Below are 18,320 nucleotides of genomic sequence, written 5' to 3' on the forward strand. Positions count from 1 at the left end.
GGCAAGGACATTATGATAGGACTTTTTAGACCTTAGAAACATTTTAGACCTTAGAAGCAGGCCTCAAAACAATCTAATTCCCCTACTGCCTTTTCATTGCCTTTCTCTCCCCAAGGCAGGAATCTTTCCCTGCCTTCCTGTCTTGGAGTTCGCCATAAAAGGAATTATCAGACCTACATTGTCTGATCTATAGGTCACAAGACCCCATCTGAGAAGGGGTCCTGCCCCACACTTTGGAGGAAGGAATGCTACAGAGACATTGGGAAGAATTGGAAAAGTTAGGCCTTGCTGAGTTTCCCTGCTCAGATAATCTTTATAATCTCATTAGGAGACACAATCACATTTCTACATGGTTGTCCATCACGCCCATCTCATGTCTCCAAGAGGACCAGATTTGGGGAGCTTTTAGACAGCTGAACATGTGGAGTTCCCTGCAAAGTGTCCCAGGGGGAGGGCATGGCAGCTTCACACCTCTTCTGCCATACTTAGTCTACGTGTGTCTGTTTCCTTTGTAATCTTTACAAAAGAAACATAAGTTTCCCTGAGTTCCCCAAGGTGCTCTAGCAAATTCACTGAACCCAGTTCATGGTAGATCCCAATTGAAGGCTAGTCAGTTCTGAAGGCCCAGACTTGTGCCTGGTGGGAAGAGGGGGGCAGTCTTTTGGGACTGAGCTTTCAATCTGGATGGGATGCTATCTCCAAGTGGATAGTGTCAATTTAAATTGGATCCTCAGCTGATACCCACTGCAGGACAGAATACTTGGAGAAACCCCTACACACTTGGTTACAGAAGTCTTTTGGGATAAGTATTGAATGTTTTCCCCAACAGAGGCATTTAGACTCGAGCATGGGAAACACAGTAAGAGACCAAGGGCATTTTCTTCAATCTCTGGTTCTCTTTGTCTCTTAACCTGAATGAATTTCTACTGAATGGAAAGTATGACCTCTTAAGAAATAGAACTTCCAAGATAAATCCTAACCTAATCATCAGACCCTCCCCTTTCATCAACCTCAAAAACCCTCCAGATATACCTGTCTGGATAGCTACATCTGGGCAAACATACCTGATTCCATGGAAGCAGGGGTCACTTTTTTCACCCCCATCATCACTAAAAATCACTAGAAAGCTTCAGTGATTAGAGGAAAAAGGTGAATGTGAGATTAAAACATGTTCCCTCCATCCTGGCCAGCTAAAGCAGGAGTTAATAACTGGGTATGAAAAACAGACTTTGACAATTCTACCTTTTACCTAACAGCTACTAGGACAATTGGAAGAGTTGAGAGTAGGATGAAGCGGCAAGACTTTGAAAGGTGGTCCACTTAGCTTCATTATGGAAGGGCTCAATGCTAGCTTCATTGACGTGTGTAAATGAAGGCTTGTGTCACTGAAGAGCTCACAGATGTGACCACAGATGGTCTTCAGTTAACCTTCTCCTGGTCAGTAGCCCAGGGAATGGGGAAGCTTGCCCCATGGGTGACCATGCCAGCAGGGAAGTTAATGGCTGTGGGTTTTGTGAATCTGGCTAGGCATTTGGTATTGTCCAGGACTATCTTGGGATCATAAACCTGAATCAGGCACTAATATCAGTGGCTTAGTCTTTCAATGGCTGCCTCAATGTATTTCAGCCTTCTCTTGCATGGCCTTGGTGCTGAACTTGGGATGACCTTCTGCACCATTCTAGTTACCAAGAATAACCACCTTTGATCCTAATCTATTGCTCCAAAGTATTCACACAATGCAAGACGAAATGGACTACCCTGAGAGGATCTCACTATGTCAGTTCTTCCATATTTCTCTATCAAATTCCCACTGGGCTTTCATGACCTTGGCATGCATCCTCACCATCCTGATGCCCATATACAAATAGATTTCATAGTGAACCTCCTTGATATTCCTGCTGCAGTACATCTACTTTTGCACTGCAGCAATATGAACCTTGAGACCCAGGGAAGTCACTGGAAAGCAAACTAAAGGGATGCCCATCTGCTATGAGAAATACATTCCTGTTCCATTCCAAATCAGGGATGCTGGTTGTTCACCATGTCTTTACCTATTTACAGGTATGCCTTAAACTGACCTTTTATAGATTTTGGGGTATGCTTAGACTTCACAGAACACCAGCTGGCTGGGGTCCTTGTAGGAAGAGTCCCAAAATGGCAGCAGGGATGAGATGTCACTGTTACAGGTTTCAGATTGAAAAGCACTAGAGCCATCAACTCCACTCACTCTATACACTTGGGCCCACTGTCCTGGGGGTGGACCTCACAGCATGATCCTCTTCTGATACCATCAATCCAAACATACATGGCTTGAACTTTCCCACTGTCTTAGTCCATTTTGGCTGCTATAACAGTGTGTTTCAGACTGGGTGACTTAAGACAACTTCTCGTACAGTTCTGGAGACTAGGAAATCTAATGCCAAGGAACCAGATCCAATTGTATGAGAGCTGCTCTGATTCCAAGATGGTGCCCTGTTGTTGTGTCCTCACTCAGTGGACAGAGCAAAAGAGCCAAATCTTGTATGAAGCCCCACTCATGAGGGCCTGAGCCCCCATGGCCAAATCGCTTCTTTAAAGGCTTTACCTCTTAATACTATCACACACTGTCCTTAAGTTTCAATACCCAAATCTTAAATGGGATACGAACTACACCCACCCTGAATCAGGAACACGTTACTTGTTTGACCCATCTGTTCAGGTGGAAACTTGAGGCGGCCATGGTGGAAGGTGTGTTCTAGATGGCAAAAGTGAGGAGAAGCAGCCTGGTATGCTCCTCAGTACTTGATTTCCCTCCCATCTTCAGCTCTTGAAGGGCCGCTATCTAATGAAGCTGCATTCTACCATGTCTCATCTAAGTGTCTTTCTCAAAAGCAAGGTTCATTTGGGCATATTCCTGTGTCTAGAGCAGACAGGTAAAGACTAGGGCAGCACCTACTCTTCACTGATTGGCAGGAAAGGTCTGGTCTTGTTACTACTTGATCACCAGCTCTGAGACAGCTGTTCTTTGGGGCCCCCATATTGAGGAGTGTCATGCTCATTAGGAGACACTATAGACTCATGGGGAAAGGTATCCTCCAGGTTGTATGAGGTTTAGAGGAGGTGTTAGGACAAGTGTGGCATCTGCTTTGCAGGTGGGGGTCTCCACCTTGGTCCCCTCTAAGGCTTGAGGCTACATGTACGGATTGGAAAGCAGGATCTTGAAGGAGACTGATAGAATACTACCCCCACATGGTTTTTTCTAAGACTTAAGTTTTTGAAGAATCCAAAGTCATATCAACTTGACACACTGAAATTGTCTCCTTGTTTTGTTTGAGCTTATCCAACATCTATATAGTATTCCTACCAGAGGGCCTTTCTAGAAGCAATGCATCAGGTTATCTTGTCATAAGTTACACCAAATTTGGTTAGGAGGAGCACTTTCAAGCTTAGCTGTGCTCTCAATGTTTCTCTTTAAGCACTTTTCTCATGATTTTATTAACCTTAGACTACCATTTTTGAAGCTGTCCTGGTTCCTTTATATAAGATAACTTTTGGAAATGAGGACCTGAATATTAAATATAATAGAAAGTTCTATAATTATTTGAAATGCACATTGTCAATAGCAGAAAACCAGAAATACATGAAATGGTAGTTCTTAGCTATGGTGAAGGAAACCTGCATCAAGTCTTTCCAATCTTTTTAATCTTCAGTTCCAAGTATAACATCAAATATTGTTGGCTGATGGAAAGAAATCTGGCTTTCAGATTTCCATACTGAGAGAAGTCTTAGGACCTGGAGAAGATGCCAGCTCCAAAATATGCTTGTGGTAATCATGGCAAGGTGACAGATTCCAGGAATATGGTCAGGCTTTCCTTCTGCAGGCTCCTGGAATGGTCCAGGAATTTTCCCAGCATTCATTTAAGCTGAGTAATCCTAAGCAGAGGACTCCATCCTGCAGTGTTTTGGCTTCCAATTCCAGCCTCAAATGTCACCTAAAGTGATAAGGCAAAAGACTAAGCCATACTAGCTCTGGCTATTACAAATCTGGAAGTTATGAACACACAGCAATCATTCATTCCCAGCTAAACCCTCTTATGTCATGGTCTCTGTAGCTCGGGTCTGGAACTAGGTCTTTGCTACTCAAACTTCATCATTTATCCTGAGAAGAACCATTCCTGTTGAAAGAATCAGGCTGAAGGATGAGTAAGAATGCTTTGTAATTCTGCAGTGCCTCAAATCCACTGCCCAGTATGGTCAGAAGCACTTCCCTATGTTTTTTTCCCTAGAGGGGTAGGATTAAATGAAGTGTGCATGATATTATCACTTCTCTCTTCCAAAATACAGCTCTAGGTTCCTTGACTTAGGATCCAGTGTCTCCTTTGGGAGGGTCAATCCATCTGAAGTCTTAAACTTACACACATTTCCCTACCTTCTACTCTTGTTCACTTTGACCACATGTGGTTTTGCTTAGACTTAGGTCTAGAAACTAGATTATCTTGATTTTGGGCCAGTTAATCACAGAATCAAATACTAGTTCATTCAAAATGTGTGAGTCTTTGCATCTGTTGCTTCGGTATTGGCCACTGGGCATCTGATACCCCAATTGGACCTCATGGAAAATCCCTGAACTGGGCTGAGGGAGCAGTCCTTGACTGTCAATTCTACCGAAATCTAAGACTGACTTAAACCCAAAGCAGTGGTCAGTCTCTTGCTGCGCCTCTAAACTTCTTGGAAGATCTGTAGACAATAGGGGTATGTAAGGAAGGTGCCTGTGAGAAGATTGTCTCCAACATTGCCAGTGGGAAACACATGCCCTTTATCTGCCTAGGCACTTGTCATTTTCACTGGGGACAGATTGTAAAACCTGGGAACTTCAATTCTGGAAACTTCCCAGAGGTCTTCAGTGTGACCTCTTGAGATGGTTACCAATAACTTTTTTATTAAAGTTGGTGTTGGCTCCATTCTGGAACAATTCAACTTATGTCATTGTCCTTAGAATTTTGCTTTGTTTTTGTCTAGATTGTCATAAAAGCAAAGAATGATAGTCTTACCTGAAAAACAAAAAAAAACTAGTCTGTTTCCAAATGGTGGAAGACAGTAGTACTTATAAGGAGAGTTATTGGCCATGTGGTCAGGGAGTCTGATCATATGGAGCTTTGAGCAAGTCAGGATGTTGTCTGAGAACCCTTTGGAAGCCACTGGAAACCAGGAACTTGTTTGGTGTTGAAAGTCTGACTTGTAGAAACTCACGTTGGTTGTTTTGTTTTATTACACTTTAAGTTCTGGGATACATGTGCAGAAAGTGCAGGTTTGTTACATAGGCATACATGTGCCATGGTGGTTTGCTGCACCCAACAACCCATCATCTACATTTAGGTATTTCTCCTAATGCTATCCCTCCCCCAGCTCCCCACCCTCCCCGACAGGCCCCAGTGTGTGATGTTCCCCTCCCTGTGTCCATGTGTTCATTGTTCATTTCCCACTTATGAATGAGAACATGTGGTGTTTGGCTTCCTGTTTGTGTTAGTTTGCTGAGAATGATGGTTTCCGAATTCATCCATGTCCCTGCAAAGGACATAAACTCATCATGTTTTATGGCTACGTAGTCTGTGGTGTACATGTGCCACATTTTCTTTCTCCAGTCTATCATTGATGGGCAATTTGGGTTGGTTCCAAGTCTTTGCTATTGTGAACAGTGCTGCAATAAACATACACGTGCATGAGTTTTTATAGAATGATTTATAATCCTTTGAGTATATACCACGTAATGGGATTGCTGGGTCAAATGGTATTTCTGGTTCTAGATCCTTGAGTCACCACGCTGTCTTCCACAATGGTTGAACTAATTTACACTCCACCAACAGTGTAAAAACATTTCTATTTCTCCACATCCTCTCCAACATCTGTTTCCTGACTTTTTAATGATTGCCATTCTAACTGGTATGAGATGGAATATCATTGTGGTTTTGATTTTCATTTCTCTAATGACCAGTGATGAGCTTTTTTTCATGTTTGGCCACATAAATGTCATCTTTGGAGAAGTGTCTGTTCATATCCTTCATGCTCTTTTTGATGGGGTTTTTCTTGTAAATTTGAGTTCCTTGTAGATTCTGGATATTAGCCGTTTGTCAGATTAAAGACTTAAATGTAAGACCTAAAAACCATAAAAACCCTAGAAGAAAACCTAGACAATACCATTCAGAACATAGGCATGGGCAAAGACTTCATGACTAAAATGCCAAAAGCAATGGCGATGAAAGCCAAAATTGACAAATGGGATCTAATTAAGCAGCTTCTGCACAAAAAAAGAAACTATCATCAGAGTGCAACAGTAACCTACAGAATGGGAGAAAATTTTTGCAATCTATCCATCTGACAAAGGAACTCATGTTTAACAACTAGGCTCTAAGAACACTCAGGCTTATATAAAAACCATATGCTAGAGGTTTTTGCCCTTAATAGTCACCAGTAGCTGAGACCCAGCAAGAGATTAGGATGCTCAGGCTGGTTTCAGAAGAGGGGTTTGTCAGAGCTGGACTCTCAAATAGACTTTCTTGAGATAGCAGGTAAATTTTCAGGGCATCCTCCATTTACCTAACAAATAACTTTCTGGCACTTGAAGCCAGGAAATTCACAGAAGGGTATTAATGGGCAAAGTCAACTGGCACCTATGTGTTGTTCCCAACTGGGGTAGGGACTTGACAAGGCCACATCTTAGCCCAAATTAATCTGGGCTCCATGCTGGGACTGCTGCTTCCCAAGGAGAAAAAGATCAAATTTTCAGTAGATGTCAACTTAGACTGAGTATCTGCCTGGTCTTCACAATATTAAAGCTATTCTGAAAGACTAGAAAGAACTGCTAATGCCATCATTGGATCCAAATCAAGACCTATCTGTATTCTCACTGCAAATAATCCAATAGAATCATGGAAGAACTTTCTGTTACTCAAAAATTAAATGCTTACTATAGATCTGTTCTAGATGCTTCCCATGCTCTTAAGCTATAAACTGGCTGATATGAAAATCCCACTTCTAGAAACTTAAGCTTAGGGCTTAGAATCTGGTGTCACATGATACATGTGAAAGAACCAGGATTTGCACCTGAGTTCAGCTTCCAAGGCCTGTTCTCTACTCTTGGCTGAGATTTCCCTGGCTAATAGGAATCTAGAAATCAGCAAGAAGTTTTTGTACTGAAATTATGTTCCAGTGGCTGTAGGCTTACACCTACTTATTTCAGCAGCTGCAGAAAATGATTCTCGTGATTCTGGGATTTTGTCTATGGTATCTCCAAAACACAAACTCTTGGAGAGACCCTTCTAATGATAGGGACGGGAGCAGAGAAATTCTAGGCAGAAAAGGGGGGTAGGTCTGCAACAAAACCCCACCTGTAAGCTGATAGACCTGAAACTATGGCCCAAAGTGAGACCTTTTGTCCCTGTTTTCCAGCTTGAATGTTGCCTTTTCCTAAACTACCCATGACCTGCCCTGCCCCCATCCTGTGCCTATAAACATCCCAGACTCAGCTGGCAGAGAGAAGTAGCTGGACATCAGGGACTATGGCCAGACATCAGAAGTGGCTTGGCTTCAGAGGGATAGCTTGACGGCATAGCTTCGGAGAAGAATCCAGCCAGAGACAGCCAGATTCCAGGGGAAGATTACCAACCCACCCCATCCCTTTTTCAGCTCCCCTTAGGGGTGTGAGCCACTTTCATTGGCAATAAAATCCCCTGCATTTACCATCCATCAGATCACTCATGCAACCTCATTTTTCCTGGATGTCAGATGAGCTCAGGAGCCACCAATGTGGATACAAAAAGCTGTCAGCTGGCCCTTTGCCCTCTCTGGCAGAGGGCAGCTGCCTTATGTGAAAGAGTGGAGGGCCCATTGAGCTGTTAAAACTTAAGACCTTCCACAGACGGCAGACCTAAAAGAGCACTGTAACACACCCCCTGGGGCTTCAGAAGTCACAGGCACCCTGCCTGGATGCTGCTGCAGGGCCAGAGCCAAGTTCTCTCCTGCCAGTCAGTGCTCAAAAGTGCTCGCTCTGGCTCCTGCACCCTCTCACCTGCACTCCCCCTCCCATGAGGGGTGGAATGCAGTGAGTCTGAGTGACTGGAGTGTGATCCTGCTCACACCGAGGCTGCCAGTCAATTCCAGTGCTCATGCACTTCAATCCCCACCTTGTTCACTTGCATGCTCCTTCCTTCGAGGAGTTGTGGCAGAATGAGTAAACAAGACACCCCTGTTAGTCCCACGAAGGGGTCAGGGAAGTATCCTGCTTCGATAACCATGATCTAGGGAGGAAAGTCCTCATAGTCACTCTAAGCAATGGTAAACCCAACCTTGAGTTCAAATTACTGATGAGAACTTAACACTCATGGAGCCCAGTTTGATAGGCAAGACTCATGGGTGAGACTTTTAGTAACTTGCCAAGATTGAGCCTATGTGTTAGGAGTTGAAAAGAAATTGGTAGTCGAATCAAAAACCTGAGTCTCATTCAAAGCTTTCCATTATCGCTTATCCTTTTACCTTTAGTTTCAACAGTCACTTCAATACAAAACAGACAAAAGAAGCATACAAATGTGGCAAAACAACCAAAACTATCACAACAGCTGGAACTGTGGCGATATTTTGGCACCCAAACTGCTTTTAAATGTCCTGTGTCTCCGTAAGCCTGCTGCAGTTCTTGGTATCATTCTTAGATCCACCAAACCTTGCCCAAGTCATCTTCTGACAAACATCCTGACCTTGCCTACTCAATTGTGTGGTCACTCCTGTTTGGTAACTGTATATGTAAATCTTTAATGGAAAACTTCAAAAATCACTTAAGCTGCCAATCCAGCAACATCCTTTGGGATCTGGGAGGACTGTGTTGCATTCTGCTTCAGATTAATTCAGTGGAGAACTCTGCAGGGGAAGTCTTACCTGTGGATTTCGGGGAGTGATGTCCTATTGCAACAGTCTTGAGCAAAATTTAGATGACCTGTGAGAGCTCTTAGCAACAACCAAACTCAAGGGCAGCTGAACTTGCTTTGGGAAGATACCTAAGAACCACTGCCCATCTTCCTCCAGGTGGCTCAGTCTCACAGGCAGCTCATGCCTGGTGTCCAGGGCCATGGCGAACACCTTACATTGTTCCTTAAAGCATTCAGCTACTGCCTCAAAGGGGCTGAGCATCTTGATTTGGTGGCTGAGGTTGTCTGCCAGCTCCCACTGACCCTAGCTGAGGCCTGTGCTTCAGCTTTTTTCTGTAGCTTCTTTCTACATACTGCTCTGCTTTTGAACTAAGCAAGATTGTTCTCCTTTACAGTCAGCAGAGTTGATAGTAATTGGGACTCTACTTCTATCACTCTTTGAACAAACTTGGGCTCTCTGAGGGGCAAAAACGATGTGGACTTGGTTTCGACATTGTCTTTTCTAAGTGGAGTCTTTCTGACCACAGTTACCATGAATGGCTGAGCCAGGTCTAGGGAGTGGGGGCTGGGCTGTGCCCTAGACTGCAGGTCAGGCTTTCTGAACCCATTGCCATCAGCTCTGCTTTCCTGGAGCAGGTTGTATTTCCTTTCGCCTTCAGATAGCTTCCCACTCTGTGGTGCTTTTGTGTGGTGTTTCTTTTTTAGGCAGTCTGTTGCCCAGGCTGGAATGCAGTGGCATGCTTACTGAGCCTCAACCTCTGAAGCTCAAGTCATGCTCACCTAAGCCTCTTGAGAAGCTGAGACTGCAGGCATACACACACCTATGTCTGGCTAACTTTAGATGGTCTTTAGTATATCAGGTGTAGGAGTCTTTTGTGTTCTTATACTGTGAATATCAAGATTCAACTACTCTTCCACTTTGTACTCTTTTCACTTTCATTTTGGCACCACTAGGATCATTGGGACAAGCTGCAGAAGGCTACCAGCTTCCCAAGAAATACAACTTCCTGCCTGCTACTCCAAGTAGTAGGGACCTCTACCCCCTCACTTGTGGGTTGGGCCATATTGCAGAGCTGCAGGAGGAACGGCCATGGGCTAAATGGGTGCGTCCCCCCACCCTAAGATGGCTTATAGAGAATGTAGCGCTGAACTTCAGTTCATCTGTCTTGAATTTCAGAGACATCAGTCTTGTTCAGTGAATTCTTGCTCATCAACTCTTAAGAACTTATCTAGAATATGAATCGGAGTTGGCCTGTAGATGAGAAGCTTGGAAAGAATCTTTTGACCCAAGATGACACCAGCCCTTCCTGAATGGGGCCTTCTCTTCTACTGAGTGCCCACGTAGAAGACATGGACAAAACCTAACTGCTCTTGTGCATGTAAGACTTGATCAGCAGTGTTCAGGCAGAGTCATGAGTTTTCATAAAGAACTCAGAACTAGATGCTGTAGGCTTTTCAACCATGCATAGGAAATCTTAACAGTTGAGTCCTCAAATAGAGGTTCTTGTTTTGTGCTAGCCTACAAAATCTCAGGAGACGTCAATGTCTCTGGGACTTATGTTGAAGCCATGTGGCATGATAGGCTCTGGTTGCCTAAAATAGATTGGATTGACACTCTGACTAATGCCTTCATGAGTGCCAAAGTAATGAGACTACTGTTGTCAAGACATTAAAATGACTTCCCGGCCAGGCGCGGTGGCTCAAGCCTGTAATCCCAGCACTTTGGGAGGCCGAGACGGGCGGATCACGAGGTCAGGAGATCGAGACCATCCTGGCTAACACGGTGAAACTCCGTCTCTACTAAAAATACAAAAACTAGCCGGGTGAGGTGGCGGGCGCCTGTAGTCCCAGCTACTCGGGAGGCTGAGGCAGGAGAATGGTGTAAACCCGGGAGGCGGAGCTTGCAGTGAGCTGAGATCCGGCCACTGCACTCCAGTCCGGGCGACAGAGCGAGACTCCGCCTCAAAAAAAATAAAAAATAAAAAAAAATAAAATGACTTCCCTCACCTTAAAAACAAACAAACAAACAAAAACCCATACCTTGAAATTTCCAAAGGTATGCCTTAGTAGTTTTTCTTAGAAACAAATAGGCTGGATATTGTGGCTCATGCCTGTGATCAGTGCTTTAGGAGGCTGAGGTGAGAGGATCACTGAAGACCAGGAATTTGAGACCAGCCTGGGCAGTGTAGTAAGACCCCATCTCTACAAAACACACACATGTTCAAAAATACCAGCGTAGGCTGGAAGCAGTGGCTCATGCCTGTAATCCCACCACTTTGGGAGGTCAAGCCAAATGGGTCACCTTGAGATTGGGAGTTCAACACCAGCCTGGCCAACATGGCAAAACCCTATCTCTACTAAAAATACAAAAATTATCTGGGCGTGGCGGCACATGCCTGTGATCTCAGTTCCTCACGAGGCTGAGGCAGGAGAATTGCTTGAACCCAGGAGGCAGTTCTTAGTGATCTGAGATTGTGCCACTGCACTCCAGCCTGGGCAACAGAGGGAGACTGTCTCAAAAAAAAAAAAAAAAAAATCAGTGTAGACAGTAAAAGGCAATAGTATATTCTTGTGGCTAAGTACCCCTCTCATTGAAACCTAAGGCCCAGTTGAGCCTTTTCCAGAGCAGGCAGTTGAGCAGGATTGGTGGCAATGCCTAGGCCTCACCAACTGGCAGGAAGGGGCCCCAAGTTTCCCTTTCCTAGAATGAGAGGCTTTGAAGGAGCAGAGTCCTGGCTGGAACTTCAGTTACTTGGTGGAGTCTTTATGTGCAGAATAGTTCCAGCCTTCACAGAAACTCCAAAGCCTACAGGGAAAAGCAAACCCAAATTCCAGGTACTATATAAGGTGAGTACAGGAATGGTTCCTGTCTTCAGGAGGGAGCTCAGCACCTGGATCCTCTCCATGCCCTTGGACCACTTGCTCGTGTCCAAGTCTGTAATGAAGTCAAGATTTGTGATGGGTGGTGTATCAGTTTATTAGAAGTCAACATCTGTGGAAAGGGGAAAGGAGGCTGTATTGCACAGAAGATGCCAAGCCATGATGCAGTCCTGATGAAGCCTTGGCCTCCCTGTAGGGAGCTCTAGAGCAATAATTTTTCCAGTACTGTTCCGGGGCAAGATGGTGGAGCCTCTGTGCTCTCACCCCTTCTAGTCACTGAATGTACGTGCAGCTTTGGTATATGTCCTTTGTGTTGTAGTCATAGATATGCTGCCCAGTCTCCCATCTTAGAAGTCTGTTGGGCTTCACAGGCTTTTATTGGATACATCACAACCTCTGCATCCTCCATGTTCTGAACTATCCAAGACTTCTGAAGGAACCAAAGAAATCTGGGAAAGACAGAGCTGAAGGTACACTTCCCGGGTCCATATAGAAGTGGTGCAATTAAGGAAGAGTTCTTCTTTCAGAAGGGACTTCTACTTGGGTTATCTCCAAATGCCTTTAGAACATGTTGGCATTGGGAGGCAGCATTGTCTTGAAAGGAACTGGGTCAGTGACGAAAAGCTTAAATATCTTTCTATGCAGTATTACCCCAGTAACATGGTTTCTTATCACTCACATCCAGGAAGTGTATCTATAGCCACATCTCTAAAGTTCTATACTGGGAATCTCCCTTAACCTCCACAAGATGTACCTGATAGTGACCCAGACCCTGATCTTCGAGCAACTCCAACCATTGCCTGACAAAGACGAGGAAATCAAGGGCAAAGATTCAACGTTCTCCCTGGGTGTGAAAGTATCAAGTGGTGCCCCCAGTGACTCATGAAAACTCCAGACACCCTTTTCCATGCCCTCATGATATAACAACTCATGCCTCATAAGCAGATTTTGCTGCGCGTGCAGGTATAACTCCTGCCTGCCAGTCTACTGGCAGAAACCTGGTCACTGCTATGGGTTGAACATCCCTTATTCAAAATGCTTGGGAACAGAAGTATCTTCAGGGTATTTTGGATTTGAGTATTTGCATTCACATGAGAGATCTTGGGTGGGACAAGTCTAAAAACAATTTCATGTACACCTTCACCTGATGGTTACTTTATGATATTTGTGCTTGAAACAAAGTTTATACCAAACCATCAAAGCAAAGGTGTCACTATCTCAGCCACCCATATGGACAACCTATAGTTTAGCATCACCATCATTCTTGACTTTGAGTTTATATGCCACTGATAAGCAATCACAATAGCATCACCAGAATACCTGCATCAGCTATTAAACAGAAGTGGGCTTTCAGTCTACCTATGATGCTGTTTTTGATTAAAAGGTTACACTGTATTTTCTTTTCATGAGAAAACATCAAGCTGTTGAAGGACCAGGAAATGGGTCCTTTAGCATGAGACATTCTGCTAAATGGGTTTTTAATGCTTCCTCCAGCGTCATCCACCTCATTTAAACCATCACTTTTATTGATACATACTCTGCTCTAGTTTTAAGCCCATCACACAACTTAACAGTGTCATCTGTAGGTACTACTTCTATACTATTACTTTTGCTGTTTCCACAATCACCTTGATTCAGAGCCATTTCAGCTATTTCCCTGGCAATGAACAACTTTCCAAAAGTCAGCATCCATTTCTTCCAGCTTACTAATGGACTCTGAAGACATATTTTTTGCATATGTAAGGGTCATTTCCCACATGAAAATTCTTCAGAGTCATTACCTTGTTCATCACTGAACATAATTGCAGGCCAGAGGTTGTATGTTCAGGCACACACTGATCACTGTTCCAAGCACTGATAACAGCATGTAAGCATTTGCTATGCTGGGTTCCTTTTGAAAACCTACACCCATGCTTCTGTTAACAGCTACTAGCATGCTGTTCAAAGTGTTCATTTACTGGTCTAAGGCTTATCCTAGTCATGTGGCTGAATTAATCCAATTGTGTTGTGAAAGTACATGGCATAAACACTTTTCAATAACTTCAGCTGGAAGATGAACAGAACAATTGTCAAGGAATAACAATCTCAGTGTTGTCATCCAGTCTAGCTTCCCTGCAGTGAGTATGAGTTACTGACACAAAATGATAAACAGGGGAAGATGTTCCTAAATTACTCCCTTTTGTTAGCACAATAATGGACTTGTAGGAAACTCAGTGAGGACACAAGCTTTTGCCAGTCATAACAAGTTTACACTATGTCTTCATTAGCACATCCCGGTATAGTTACTGTCCTTGGCATCCTCAATTTCTACAAGTTGTCCCATCAGCTGTAGTCTTTCTGGGGCAGTAATGCTAAAACAGTATTTTGTCAGCATCATAGACTTGTCCTGGCATCAGACTTTCACCAGAAGTGACCTTGGCAGAATGACTAAGGAATTTCTTCACTGCTTCGTGATCAGATGTCTTTATTGCCACAAATGTTTGAAAACTTACTGTCATGTCTTTTAAACTGCTGTGATCAGCCTGTTGAATATTAAGTTCCCCCTAATTTCCAATCCATGGTGATTTCTGCTTGTTTCATAATTAGCACAGCATATGTTCACTGCCATGCTGACAGATCTACTCTCAAACATGATTACCCTCACTTACAGCTTTATTTAATGTTTTCCTACTATCCACTACTTTCAGCGTGAATTTCACTAGCTTATTTTTGTTTTGTCAGGTCACATGGTGGTCATTCCATATGGTGGTCAATACTATACTCTTCTGTAGGATGCGTCACACTCTAACTGCTGTGCAGTTTCTCCAACAGCTTGACTTCTGTGCTGTAGATAAACATAAATGCTGCCTTTTTATCACTGTTATCCACAGGGCTGTCTATAGGACTTGACCCTTCTGGTATCTCTCTCTACCAGAGCTTAGTGCCAAGACCAGCTCAGTCAGGGAGACCCTAACCCAGCAGTGCTAGGGGAATTAGACACACATATAGAAATATAGAGGTGTGAAGTGGGAAATAAGGGGTCTCACAGCCTTCAGAGCTGAGATCCCTGAACAGAGATTTACCCACGTATTTAGTAACAGCAAACCAGTCATTAGCATTGTTTCTATAGATATTAAATTAACTAAAAGTATCCCTTATGGGAAATGAAGGGATGGGCCAAATTAAAGGAATAGGTTGGGCTAGTTAACTGCAGCAGGAGCATGTCCTTAAGGCACAGATCCTCATGCTATTGTTTGTGGCTTAAGAATGCCTTTAAGTAGTTTTCTGCCCTGGGTGGGCCAGGTATTCCTTACCCTCATTCACATAAACCCACAACCTTCCAGCGTGGGCATTATGGCCATCATGAACATGTCACAATGCTGCAGACATTTTGTTTTGGGGCCAGTTTATGGCCAGATTTTGGGGGTCCTGCTCCCAACATGTCCCCCTTTGATTTGCAAATCGATAAAAGCAAGGGCAGCTTTATCACAGTGAGCTACTTCTTGCAGGAGTCAGGATCCACATCTGCAGACTATACAAAGACAACACAGATTAAAAGCACAACCGTCACTGAAATCAGAGCTTCCAAGTGTTTTCATCCATTTTAATGGGTTACTAGCTAATTTGTCTGCAGCTCTTTTAAGCACTCCAGTTCCTGGCATTAAGGTCAGGTGTGCCTGGGATACTTTAAATATTTGTTCTTTAAGTTTGCAATATCCAAAGCCAAGTTTTTAGTCTTTCTAGATGCTTTGTTATTCTTTCCCTAATTTTGATCTTAAGAGCTACTAATAGTTTCCACAAATCCTTATGTTGTTTAGCTCCTACAGCGGGCCATATCATTAGGTTGAGGAGCCACTATGCTGCCATGGTTCCAGATAATAGGAACTCTTGCCATACTTATCACTTCTACCAGCTGACCTTTGTGTTCAGATCAGCTGAACATAGTGTGGTCATGGCATGCAGACTGAGATGTGCAATTCAAGCTAAACATCCCCTTAGGGGACCAATCAATAATGATTCCATAGGAATCGTTGTGCAGCACCTCTGCCTGTTCTGCAATGCAATCTTCCTAAATGAGTATGTTCATTTTTTCTAACTGGGTCAGATCCTCTCTACAAATAGGTTTTGGAGGGTGGTATGCCTCAATTATAGTAGCAGATTTATTATGGTAAATACTGAGATCAGAAAGCATGTGTAACTCTGTCATAGAGTGATTAAATCCAGGCATTATTACCAGCCAAGATTGACAAATATATCCAATACCTATAATTGTTCTGTGTCAGCCCTTGTTGAAGAAATATTCACGGCAGTGGTGATAACTACTATCATAGCTATCATTATTGTGTCTGGTTGTCCTGCTTTCCTCAGGTTTTTTTCCACCATCTGTGACAGCTTCTTGACCTGTTCCCAGGTGGGTGGTTGTGTTTGGGTGTTGCTCGTGACAGTTGGGGTCCTCCTCAGCGTCCATCTCAACATAGCTGCAACCAAGGGGTCCTCGGGATCCTCCAGAAATCTCTTCCTTGGCATCTGGCTCATGATAAGGTTTCAGGTGTCTTGATGGTATCCAAATCAGCTGTTGATTTTGGTCTGGAGAAACACAAGCATAACCTCTACCCCAAGTTATTTTACCTATTTCCCAACTTTTTGTTATTGGATCTCTCTACCAAATCAGTTGTTCTACTTCTGTCTTTGCAGCTGGTTTCTGTAGATGCTGTTCAGCTGCTGGTAACATCTGGCCTTTGGGCAGGCTCAAAAAATTTAAAGTTAATAATGCTAGATTCAGTTGTGTCTATGGGGTTCCATATTCTATTTCCCCCCCCCTTCTGCTTTTGCAACTGCTGTTTTAGGGAAAGATTCATTCTTTCCACTATGGCTTGTCCTTGAGAATTGTATGGGATACCAGTAATGTGTTTAATATTCCACATAGAGAAAAATGTAGCTAGAGCTTGGCTAGTATAGCCTGGGGCATTATCTGTGTTAATAGAAGCTGGAATGCCCATCACCGCAAAACACTGCAAAAGATGACATTTAACACAGGCAGAAGACTCTCCTGTTTGGCATGTAGCCCAAAGTGAGAAAAGGTGTCCACACATGTATATAAGCTAGTCTCCCAAACGAGGAAACATGTGACATCCATTTGCCAAGGAGAGTTAGGTTCCAATCCTCAAGAATTAACGCTGGTAAAAGATGAATGTACCACTTGGCAAGTTGGGCATCGCTGGATAATAGTTTTAGCTTCTTTCCAGGTAATGCTGTATCTACGTTTGAGACCAGAGGCAATAACATGGGTTAAATTGTGAGAGTGTCTAGCATTAGTTATTGCATTAGCAACTACGTGATTAGCCATTTGATTCCCTTCAGTTAAAGATTCTGGAAGGGGTGTATGAGCCGTAATGTGAGTGATGTGAAAAGGATGCATTTTACTCCTAACTGCTGTTTGCAGTTGGATAAATAAAGTCATCAGTTTTCTACCTGCATGAAATCGTAATCGAGCATTTTCAATTAACTGGAATGAACCACATATGAAGAATCAGAAATCACATTAATAGGCTATCAAAAGCATTCAATACCTCAGTTACTGCTACAAGCTCTGCTTTTTGAGCTGAAGTACAGGATGTCTGGAAAACTACCTTTTGATCCAGAATAAGATGATTTACCATTATAGACCCATCTGTAAAACAAAACACTTAGGAGGCTGCAGGTTGTTTACCACAGGAATTGTAAATGCAAACCATTTACAATCTTGCTCAGCTACAGGGATAGTAAAGAAACAGTCTTTTAAATCTGACTATTAAAGGCCATTTTTGGGGGGTGGGGGGTGGGGAATTATAGCAGGAGAAGGCAATCCTGGCTGTAATGCTCCCATAGGTTGTATAACTGAATTGATGGCTCTTAAGTCAGTTAACATTCTCCATTTACCTGATTTTTTTTCTTGCAAAAACTTGAATTCCATGGGGAAAATGTTGGAGCTATGTGCCCATTTTCTAATTGCTCAGTAACTAGTTTCCCTAAAGCCTCCAGTTTCTCTTAGCTGCCATTATTCTATCCAAATTGGCTTATTTGTTAACCATTTTAAAGGTATAGGTTCTGGAGGCTTCACAATGGCTGCCATCAAAAATTATTTCCTAATCTTTAGCAGGAACTTTGTTTTTCCGCTTGAAGCAGTTCTTGCAAACCTTGCAAATTTTTTTCTAGTCCCATACCAGGGACATACCCCATTTCATGCATTGTATATTGACTTTGAGGGCTATATAATTGTTCTAGAATTAGAACTTGTGCTCCCCATTGTTGTAATAAATCTCTTCGCCATAAATTTATAGGTACAGAAGTTATAATTGGTTGACTAGTCCCAGGTTGTCCATTGGCCCTTCGCAATGCAAAATATAACTACTTTTATATACTTCAGGGGCTTTACCAACTCCAACTATGTTACATTGAGCAGGTTGAATTGGCCATGCGGACAGCCAGTGCTGTAAAAGAAATGATTGAAATGTCCACTCATGTATCTACCAAATCTTTTAAATTTCTTTCCCTGAATACTTATTTCATAGGTAGGATGTTTATCAG

General features: G+C 43.2%; 1 long non-coding RNA gene across 2 annotated transcripts in view; it reads right to left on the minus strand.

Annotated features, from left to right (window-relative positions):
• Positions 1–4,084: 4,084 nt before the first annotated feature.
• The window catches only part of LOC117089352, a 29,816-nt gene continuing 15,580 nt past the window's right edge, over positions 4,085–18,320 (minus strand). The window contains exons 4-5 of one of the 2 annotated variants that reach the window (XR_004439562.1): positions 16,017–16,340; positions 4,085–4,154 (exon numbers count right to left, since the gene is read on the minus strand). This is a non-coding gene — a long non-coding RNA (uncharacterized LOC117089352). Of the gene's footprint in view, positions 4,155–16,016; positions 17,012–18,320 lie in introns of both variants that reach the window. The other variant, XR_004439561.1, reaches the window with a different exon arrangement.

The sequence above is a fragment of the Trachypithecus francoisi genome, unplaced genomic scaffold, assembly GCF_009764315.1.
Source record: "Trachypithecus francoisi isolate TF-2019V2 unplaced genomic scaffold, Tfra_2.0 Lachesis_group11, whole genome shotgun sequence".
Classification (NCBI taxonomy): Eukaryota; Metazoa; Chordata; class Mammalia; order Primates; family Cercopithecidae; genus Trachypithecus; species Trachypithecus francoisi.